The sequence below is a fragment of the Cyprinus carpio genome, chromosome B5 (assembly GCF_018340385.1).
Source record: "Cyprinus carpio isolate SPL01 chromosome B5, ASM1834038v1, whole genome shotgun sequence".
NCBI classification, from domain to species: domain Eukaryota; kingdom Metazoa; phylum Chordata; class Actinopteri; order Cypriniformes; family Cyprinidae; genus Cyprinus; species Cyprinus carpio.
In genome coordinates, this window is record NC_056601.1 from 10,187,684 (window position 1) to 10,199,170 (window position 11,487).

The following is an 11,487-nucleotide window of genomic DNA, read 5'->3' on the forward strand; positions in this document are numbered from 1 at the left end:
AGTTATTATCATTGCACAGTTAAGCATGCAATGCTGCTTCATAAATGAGGAAATATTGTCATATATAGGCTAAGCATGAGTACACTTCATATTTACAGTAAGAGAAGGTACAAAAAGTCCAGTCCATTTCACCAATATCCATTCACGTGGAAATTGTTAGCCTCACTACTGATTTTAACAAGTAGAACAAAACTGAATGCAAGTTATTAATATTATACAATAGTCATGTAATATGCTACAGCCGGACACAACTTGCACTAAATGTTTTTATGTTGTCTAGTTGTATTGTCCTTCATATGCATGTTTAGCACAGTGGTTTATTAAATTCTCTAACTTCCTAATCCAATTTTCTAACTGCCATCTATAGCCTGACTTGAAAAGCCATAGGAAATATTTAAGTGGCCATTCAAGAATTTCACTTGTAAACATAATGTTTTCATCATTGCTATTTTCCTTATAAATATTAATGCAACAAGGCATTAAACGGTCTACTCAGCCTAAACACAAACAATTATTATTTATTAATATTTCAGTATTCTAGTTTCTAGAACAGAACACAAACATACACAAACACACACACTTCTCTCTCAAGTTACTGTCTATTCCATATAAGTTTTCCTATGTGATCTAATTTCTGTGAATATGGGATTGCACTACAGCTGGGTAATGAGGAGCTTTTTCTGAAGACAGAGTGGAACAGAACAGGACAAGCATGAGACTCTATTCATGCCCCAACAAATCATGTAATTCATTCAGGCCATTCAACAGGCCTTGTAAAAATACAAATATATGAAAATGCCAATTTAAAATGTAGATATTATTAGCATCATAAATGCATTAAAAGGACTGTTTCTTGAATTATGGGTACTCAAAAGTAGCCTCTTTTTGCACACAACATTTAATTTTTCAACATATAGTAGATGTTTTACCTGTGGACAGTTTTGGAGGGCTCTTAAAATTGTAATATGGACTTAAAGATATTTTGCCTTTCTGTTTTGATGTTACTCATTGTCAGGAAAGTCGCTAGTCAAGGGTTTGAGACTGTGCACATAACTGTGATGCTGCCATCCAGTCAGTGTAGTGGTTGCATATTTTTCCTGCATCTCATAGACTCATTACATAGAGTAATTAGTTGCATTTATGGATAAGGAAAATTGGCTTAAAACAAAAAAACTGTCCAAGAGCAAAAATGGAAAGGCAGGTTGCATATTTCCGGCTATACAGAGATGTGTGTGTGATGGTTAACAGATAGCTTTCTCCTGATAGGCTATTATAGATCTCCATGAGCCAAATGAACAGAGACAACCACTAGATGGAGCTGGAAAACAGGTAAGTAATAGAAATAAATAACACACTAAATACGATCAAAGTACTATGAAAAAGCCACATAAAAGCCGAAGCAGCTGTGCTGCAGCACTGGTGAAACTAATGCACCTTCCCTGTGCTGTAATGTCCCATAAACTCTTTCATCTCTTTGATCATCTCCGATGTCTGACTGATTGGAGGACTCACTGACCTGCATCCATCCATCATTCCACTTCACAGTAATCTCAATCTTAATATTAGCCATGTTTACCTGCAGGAATTAGCTGTGATGGTGGTGAAACAAACACACAACCCAGCTAACAGGGAACAATCTCAGAACTTTTGGTAAGCTTCTGAACCTTATGAAAAAAAAAAAAAAAATCCAGTAACATTAACAGAATACTCATTCAAAGTTCTAAAAAACTTGTTGTTTTGAATTTTCAGAAAATATTCAGAAATGTTTTTTTTTTATATATATATAATGGAAATGTTTGCAAATCATTCTTAGAACATAGCTAAAATGGCCTTAGAACAACACAAAACATGATAAAAGGAGCTTATCAGTATGCAGAATATTCATTTGAACATATTAGCTTCACGTATGTAAGGGCATAGTACAGGTAGGTAATGTCAACAGTAAAGGAGAGTACCTATGAGTCACTGTTCGTTTGAAAGCAGCAGTTTTTCTTGCCTTTTTTCTGACTGACCTGAGGGAACGGGATGGAAAACGAGACGGTTGGTGTGGGGGAGGACGGGTGGGCTTTGGACCTCCTAACACTCTTCCTTGCCCCAAGGTTGTTGAGAGAAGGCAGGTGAAACTCATAATGCGCTCTACAGATTTAATAATGTGCCTTGGCTTGTCCTTGGTGTGGGCAGACGTGGCCCCAAACCAGACAGTGATTGATTAGGTGAGAATAGTCTCAATGATGGCGGTGTAAAATTCGATCAGTCATTTGATCCGTCTGTCATATCCTGCCATCTTTTAAAAATGGGGTTTTCAACTTAGGCTAACATACCTCCTGGTTAGATAAAGGTTATCATCTAATAAACGTACAGTCAGGATCAGCTTGACACTGAGAGAAACCCAGAATTGTCAAAAAAACAGCCTCCCTGGTGTGCAGATGTGTGATGGACTAATTTAGACTAATAGGGCTTTATTTAGGCTCCATCTGTAGCACTGCTTTCATGCAATCAAACACTCTTTTTCTCTCTTTTCTCTCTCCCTCACACATATCACCACTTTTAGCTTACATGAAGGTGAGAGAAATGTGAGGTAGACTCACAATTAGCCTCTGGTGACCTATTTTGCACAAAAAAATAAAAAAATAAAATAAAAACCTGTCATCCAATATTTTCTGCAACGTGAGTGTATGTATGCAAAAAGCCTTAAATATGCCATTTGCAAAGTCTCCGCATCTGCAGTGAGAAATAACATGTCTTCATGACATCTCTCAAACAGTTCTAACCACATATGCTCACACATATTCACACAATCTCTATTAATAACTATACAAAATGAGCAGGTTGTATTACTATAGCACGTTTTACAAAACATAGCAATGGTAAACAAACCCTTTCTGACCATAGACCAAGAAGTCTGAATCCTATCAGGAGAAAAAACAGACTTTTTAGAGTGAGCATGTTTTAGCATTCACAATTTGGTGGCTGAAATAACTGGCTTATATTCTGTATAGATTGAAAATGTAATAAAGCATTTAATGTAATTGAGTGCGATATGATGCAAGTATACAGATTATTTCTGACTGTGGAGTAAGGACTTTTTTTTTTTTGGCAGAAAATGTACTATTTCATCAAACTGATGAAAAATGCATCATCCTGGTCATTAGCCAAAGCATCTCACATATAATATTAATATCAAGGAAAATCTGCCGAGATCTCTGAAAATGAAAGAAACACATTTGAAAGTAATTTACACATTTAAGTGTGAGTTTTGCTATTTTTTTGTATTTTGCCATTAGAGCAGCTGTGACTGGATTCTTGGAGAATGCTCAAACTTACTGTCCTTAAATGCGACACAACTATCCCCATCTCGTTCTGCAATATAATCGAAGCTTAATTCAAATAGGCTCTAATTAAATTCCTAAGCGAGATATCAGAACTGCTATCAGAATTAGTGATCAAGTGAAAATTGAAAATGGCAAATTTAGCTGCTTTTCTGGGTGTATTAGGAGCCCCAGAGATATAATTTCATGCCAAAGGTTATATATAATTCATGTCATTCATTATTGCCTACAAAGCCAGATAAAGGTTCACCTTTCATTGCAACAGGATTAGCTGTGAAATCTGACAAAATCCTCTCTTGGATTAGTTGGTGACCTAAATATGACCATGTTTGCCAATTGGTGAGCTTTTCCTAGGATTTTCCATCTAGTGAAAAATGCCAAGTTTAATCAACATTTCAGATAAAAGAAATGTGACTGTCATTTGTATAGGAAAGGAGAAAGTGCAAACTGCAAAGGGCTGTAACTGCTTCAAAGTCTCTTTTTATTTCAGATATGAATTTATTAGACACTAGAGAAAGCAACTAAACACCTTTGGTGTTGGAACATAAAATGTCTTGTATCTAAATCTCGACTTCAGAAGTCTTGTATTGTCAATTAGTCCAGTCATAAGGCTTGTTTCTTCTTGTCCTTAATCATTAGCAGAAAAGGTTAATTGGAATGACAGACAGATTGGTGACTGAGGTCTATATTTAGCATGACTAGCTCTAATCAAACGTGGCAGTGTTCAGTCAGATGGCTTTAATTGTTCTTTCAGTAAGGTTGATTCAACTATAGGGAATTAAAACTTTTACCTGAGAATAACACCTGTGAGAATGAATAACTTCAGAGTTCTTATTACCCAGTACACAAGTCTCTTTAATGTCACAAATGAATGTTTAGTCCATACATTACTCAATAAATGTCTTGTCGATGTGTTTACTTCCTTATAAGACTAAAATATAATAGTCTTATATTTTAGAAATGTAGAATTGGATGGTAGCTTAGAATGTAAAATTTCAGTTCACTACTAAATATTACAGTATGTCTGTACTGATAAGAACAAATGCTGCTCATATTCAAGATTTACTGAAACTGAGGTGATTATGAACACTGTAATAGCTGAATCAGTGGTAAGTAAAGGTGGGCTGGAGAGTCAATTTTCTGCTAATAGTGTCTCATTATATCTAATATCAAATGTGTTAAATGCAGTAAATGTGCATTTTTATTGACTCTCCGTGCTGCATTAAGGAGCCTACACACATTAAAGTGTGGACAAGATGGAAGAGAAGGTAATGTTACTATGAGTGATTTCATGATCTCTATGATCTGCCTCTGCCTACATACAGCAATTTAAAAAAATGATGCATGGAAAACAGTGTCAGAACTTGACTGTTTTCTGAGTGAGTTTGATTCATGCGTTTGTAATCGCTAATGTTGTTCATAATGTGTTTTATCTTGCACTGCTGAAAATTATATACAAGAGCTTTTCCCCAGCAAAAACAATGATACATTTTGTCAAGATAGAACAATGTCTTATTTTTATCCAGCAATGACACACAGTACAGTGACCAGGCAATCTCTAACAATGAAATTGTAGCATAAACAGACTGAGATATGTTCATCTGCAGAGCCATATGTGATAGCAGTGTCAAAATAAATGTGTTATTTTTGTTTTCTTTGCACACAAACGGTATTCTCGTAGCTTCATAACATTACGACTGAACCACTGATGTCACATGGACTATTTTAACAATGTATGATGTGTTGATGATGATACATGATCTGTGTTCTCTCAGTGGTTTATGTCATGAGCAGGTTAACATTAATTTGCAACAAAACAAATAAAATCATAAATGCTTTTTATCTCTGAATTTTTTTTTTTTTTTTTTTTTTTTTATAATAAACTCAAACAAGTTGAGTTCAGACTTTTTAACTGGAATGTGGAAAGGATTGTGAGTGATGTGAAGGATACTATACACTTAATGCATACTTCAAAATATGCCAAACGGAGACCATGAAACAAAAAGGCTGTCTTTTAAGAATCCACCAAATGTAATGCTACTAAAATCAAGACACACAATGTTTATTGATGTTGTTGTGGCTGGTTAGTAAACTCTTAAAAATAAAGGTGCTTAAAAGGTTCTTTACAGCGATGCCATAGAATAACCATTTTTGGTTCCTTAAAGAACCATTCAGTCAAAGGACCTTTAAAGAATCATCTCTTTCTTACCTTTTTATAATCTGAAGAATATTCTTTCACCACAAAGAACCTTTTGTGAAACAGAAAGGTTCTTCAGATGGTAAAGGTTCTTTATGGAACCATTTAGACAAAAAGGTTCTTCTATGGCATCGTGAAGCACCTTTTTTTTAAGAGTTGTACACCGCATTACTGTTGAGAGATTGCCTAAGAACTTTGGCAAAACAAGATTATCGCCCATTGCATCTGACAAGTTCATTTTTAGCTCGCATTTCCATGTCTGATGCCTGTGGTCATGAGATATTGTTTTGTTCGGTTTGTTTTGCAATTAACACTTAGACATACCTGTAAGAACATCCTGAGGATGGAGGTGTCAGAAAACACAATTACACATTAATGTTTTGTGAGCATTCATTAATGAAGGTAATACAGACACAATCATGCACTGTGACGTTGTCTCACTCCTCCACAATAATGAAGTGACACTTGAGAGAGAGAGAGGTAGGTTCTGCACACAAACATTCATGGTGTACATTAACACTAATAAAATGTGGTTTTAAGTTTTTAAAAGGAATCAGATACATAAAAAAACTTTTTAGCTGACAAATAAACACTTTTTTTTTGTATTTTTTATATTTTTTGTATGCTTAAAAAGCATTATTGATTTACCACAACAAAACTCTATTGTGAATTATTCATGCATCTTCAATTAAACATTGTCCTTCACCTCTAGATCCATGTAAGTCATAAAGTCCAATATACTGTATATGATTTACTGACACAGATTGAAATCACTAACTCATGAGTGAATATTCTTTGGATATCTTTTGACATTTTTTTTTTAAAAATATCTATTGGATATCTGTGTTCGTTGTTCTATGCTGCGAGTGCATACCAGATAACGAGACAAAACTGCATACGGACCCACTCAAACCTCTCCTGATTTAAAACTTTTGTCATACATTGTTATTTTTGTTGCATATTTTAGTCGCTGTCTGGAGCCCTGCTGTGGTCTTTGTGATGTACAGAAATACGAAGGCATCTGTGGGCCGATTAGCCTGGTGTGTCCTCCTCAGAGTTTTTCTCAAGAGATCTTCTGTGTTCTAAAAACACACAGATGTTGCTGAGCTAATGAGGGAGAGAAAGCAAGAGTGAAGAATAATTCATAATACATAAACGTTGGGAACTGAGGAAAGCTTATAAAGCAACAAAAACTAGCAAATCAACCAATATTTAAAAATATTCATCACATTAATTAGACTGGAAACCAGATGCTTTATACAGGCATTATTTTCTTCTTCTTTTATTTTATTTATTTTTGGCACACAGAGTATAACAACATTAGAACTAGAGTAAACTAGAGTAAAACACACCTGTCAGGTCACATCCTCAGTGGAAGAGCCATGCAAGCAACAATTTTGCCATGCAGTGATAAATGTAAATTTCTCTTGGAACACTTTATTTCTGGTGCTCAGATGCACACACTTCTAAACACATGCACACACACACACACACACACACACACACACACACACACACACACACACACACACACACACACACACACACACACACACACACACACACACACACACACACACACACACACACACACACACACACTAAACTAAACTAAACTAAAAACAGCAACAATGTACTCTCGTCTCTCTAGACCCAGATCTCCACAGAGGGGGAGCAGTGAGTTATGGATCAACCTCACTGTGACAATATAAGCTGTTTTATGACACCAACAAAGGGCAGGATAGAATCTGATGTACTGTATGAGTCATAAACCTGATATAATGACACACATAGAAACAGAAACACACACACATGCACACTGTCACTGGAGAGCAACCCCTTAGGCACAGGTCATAAATCAATGCACACACATCCACATCATGCTGTTTCCCTAATTATTGCCTCTATTAACTGTTGTAATTAATCTCTCCTTATTTCACTCACACACAACAAATGCAAACTGCTCACCTCTGTAGATGGACTGTAACATCTACTCATTTACTAAGCTCAAGTCATTGCATAGAAATGGGCTTTGAATAAAAGCAGTGCCTCTATACACAGTTCATAGAGTTTATATGCTTGTGTATGTTAGTGATGTTTATCAGCTCCAAGAGTTTAAAAATGTCTCTATAGAAATTTGTTGGAATAAAGTGATATGTGAAAGATGGATGTTGATTGCACAGATAAAGACAATAGACATGTATATAAGACAAACTCAGGATCTTCTGTTGCAAGTATAGAAGATGTGTCTGGAAGATATTTTCTGAGAAGTAACTGGATTTAGGGGCATGATTTTGAGAATGCTTTTATACAGCAGTTGACATTAAGTAACTTACATTTTAGACGCAAAATTGGCAGTTAATTTTGAGATCTGTCAACCACAGCAGAACCATTGAAGCAGCAAATAATAACACATAGTGGAGTTTCATTCATATTTTTGAACGAATAGGCTTATAGGCTGCATCCAAATCTCATATCTCCCTACTGTATACTTGGAGAAAAACAGTATGCGAAAAGAGTAGTATCTCTGGATTTACAGTATTCATAAATCAGTAGACAAAAAGCACCTGGATGACCTACTCATTCCTGTGAGATGCTGATCTCAGTGTGCATCCAATGGACACTTTACTATCCCATCAGGCCACAGGAGTGGATTTGTGAATGACAGTGGAATGCCGCAGCTGATGCTGGCGGGTCACATGACAAATCTAACATGTCTGGAACACTTTCATGCACAGAATGCACTTCTTTAACAGTCGCAAAGTAGTTGCTTATTCAAAAGAAGTACTATTTCAGGTTGCATCCATAAAGACAACTTGGTCCTTTCTTGAATAAATCAGTGGTTCTGAATGAGTCAGTTGAACAAATTATTCACTGACTCACTACTAAAAAGACAATCACTTACCGCCACCTACTGGCATAACTATGTAAACCTGTATATACCTGTGTATTTGTATATATTATTCTACTAGAAATTGCTAGCATACTAAATTAAACTGTTCTACTGTTTGAAGAAAAAGAACAGATAAATGTTAATAGCAGCGACTCCATACCTGTTAATAGTCTCCTGCTGACTGTCTTCATGGCCTCTTAGAACATCCCGCAGGCTGGAATTTATTATTGGCAGTCAGTGGTCCATGATCTCACACCCTTTTAGCACTGACCAGTGAGCTCCTTCTCACCTCTGATTTGCACTGAAGAACTGACGAAACATTTTTCTTCTGCAAACCCAAAGGCACATACTGCAAACACAAGAGCAAGGCAGAATGCAATGCACTGTGATTATAAAACCAAGAGTTTACCTAAACTTAATGACTAATAAAACAAAAAAGTAACAGTCTGTGTTTACTGAAAGGATGTCTTTTTTCTCACAGAAGCTGACATGTACATACATTTTCTACGGCAAGCCCCAAAGGCACAAATACACATCACACACATTCACAGGACAAAAGCACTCCACAAACTGTCCTAATTCAGTCTATGACAACTGTTTTCGTTTACACAGTGCTCCCGCTTTTATTTCAGTGAGCTTCAAGTTGATTTGCTGCCAAAATCGGGTGGTGCAATACTTGACAGGGAAATTTTAGTGGCAGTCGTTTAATTTGTCACCCTTCTTCAATGCTTAATCGGAGAGTGTGACAGATCCACAGACAGAGGAGGGCAAGATTTCACCTGGTTTGACATTCCCTACCGTTATCGAGTCAGTTAGTGTGAAAATGTTACAACATAATCTTAGTCACATTCCTGAAATGAACAGAGAATCCATAAAATGCATGCATATAACACGCCCACATATCTAAATGATTTAAAATAGATCTAATCCAAACACATGATGATTGTAATTCTCTTACATTATCTTGTTAAGTACACAACAAAACTCATATGCAATAAATAAATAAATAAAAATTGGTGAGGTCACACATCCAAAACTCTCTGCAACTTAAGGAGCTGCTTTCCTCAAGCCTATTTCTCCAGAGCAAACTGATCAATAAGAGACACAGAGCTAAAACAGCTGTTTGTTTGTTGTGAAAGGGGACGAAAGCAAACACACATCAGCTGGTTAAGCTCAGCTCTGGACAAATTGGATCATGACCACAACCGTTTCTGTTGAGGAAGGGTAATATTGATTTTCTCTTCCCCATTTTCTGCTTCTTTATTTTTGGTTTAATTTGTTTTAGTGCCGTTTGTTTCCTTCTCTACATAGCATTAATTTTCTTTTAGCTGCTGGCATTTTATATCTTTATATGCATTCCTGAATCTTAATTTCTGCAGTGTTGTGAAATGCTGCTTTTAAACAGAATGTGCTTCATAACTGTGTTAATATTAATAAGTTGCATTAGAATAGTTACGGAAAGTAATGCATTGAATAATTATGCATTCATTTTAGCTTTACTTATTAATTTTAGTGGCCTACAAACAATATAGAACCTTATGTTACATTTTCTCCATAACTACAATTTCAATCAATTTTAAATAAATAAATATAGTGTTGATCCCCTAGTGAAAAAGTTATATTGCTCGAGACTTACTGATATAAAAATTATAACAATTATAACAATCACAATAAAAGTGCATTAAATACAAAATTAGTTTACCAGCTTAGTATACTAAAAGTACAGTTGTAGGGTATTTTTTATAATTTTTTATGTAAAAAAGTATGTAAATGTATTTATAGTATACTTAGAATTAAATAAATGTATTAAAAATATATTTTAGTATATTTATATTTCAATATACTGGGGTCATCAGTGTGATCTTAGACTTTACTATACTATGTATTAACACTGGAATCAAACTTTGGTAATTAAAGAAATAGTTCACCCAAAAATGTAAATTTGTTGAGAATTCACTCACCCTCATGCTACGAGACGTAGATGAGTTTGTTTTTCCATCAGAACAGATTTGGAGAGCATTACATTTACATCATTTACTCAACAATGGATCCCTTTGGTGAGCTTTGTCAGTGGGGAAAGCGTTATTATGGATTATTATGGACTATTTTTGCTAGAAGCAATGGTTAAAGTTAAGTTAAAACTTAACTTATGATTGATTTGTTTATGAGCTTTTCACTTCATAGCTGATGGACTGGATTCATGTGGATGACTTGTGGAGAGGTGAGCAAGTAATGCTAAATTTCTCCAAATCTGTTCTGATGAAGAAACAAACTGATTTACATCTCGGATGGCCTGAAGGTAAGTACATTTTCTTTTCTGTGTGAACTATTCCTTTAAAATAGCAAATTTGTAGATCACTATCCCCAAACTAAAGGCATGTGTGCCTGTTTAGAATAGTGTAAAGCAACATGAAAGTTGTGGGAAAAAAAAGACACCGACAGCGTAATGGGAAAGTGCACAGACATATAACGCCGTTGCATTAGGGGCAGTCCCGAGTTCGAATCTCGGACCTCCCCGGCTTTGCTTCCTGTCTGCTCTTTACTGTCTATCATAATAAAGGCAAAACATCAAAAATAAATCTTAAAAAAGAAGAAAGTTGAGGAAGAAAAGGATCATGACATCAACCAGACGGAAAAAAAAATGTATTTGTCATATTCCTGCCAATCTCTGTCCACTGTCTCAGTAAGTGTCCTCACTTCTCCTCTCCCTCTGAACACTACAGTCCAGTTCCAGTGGAAGTTCAGTCTCCTTGCATAATTGCATGATTAGTTCAATTAGCTGTGTCTCCATACACCTCAGCTACTCCTGCACGAATACAGTTCTGAAGCTGAAAAGTAATTATGAGATGTTGGACTCAATCAAATCTCCGACTGGTATATTTAATTACTGTGATAATGATTGTTAATGACTTTGCTGATGGATTCATTGAGAGTCGTGGGAGGTTTATAGCACAGTGTACATGCACACCAAACACACACTTTTGTCCTCTTATCGCCCTCCTTTTATATTTTTGCATATTTCTTTCTCTTTTGACGGATGTTGTTTTTCTTTCTCAGTACAGCTCAGT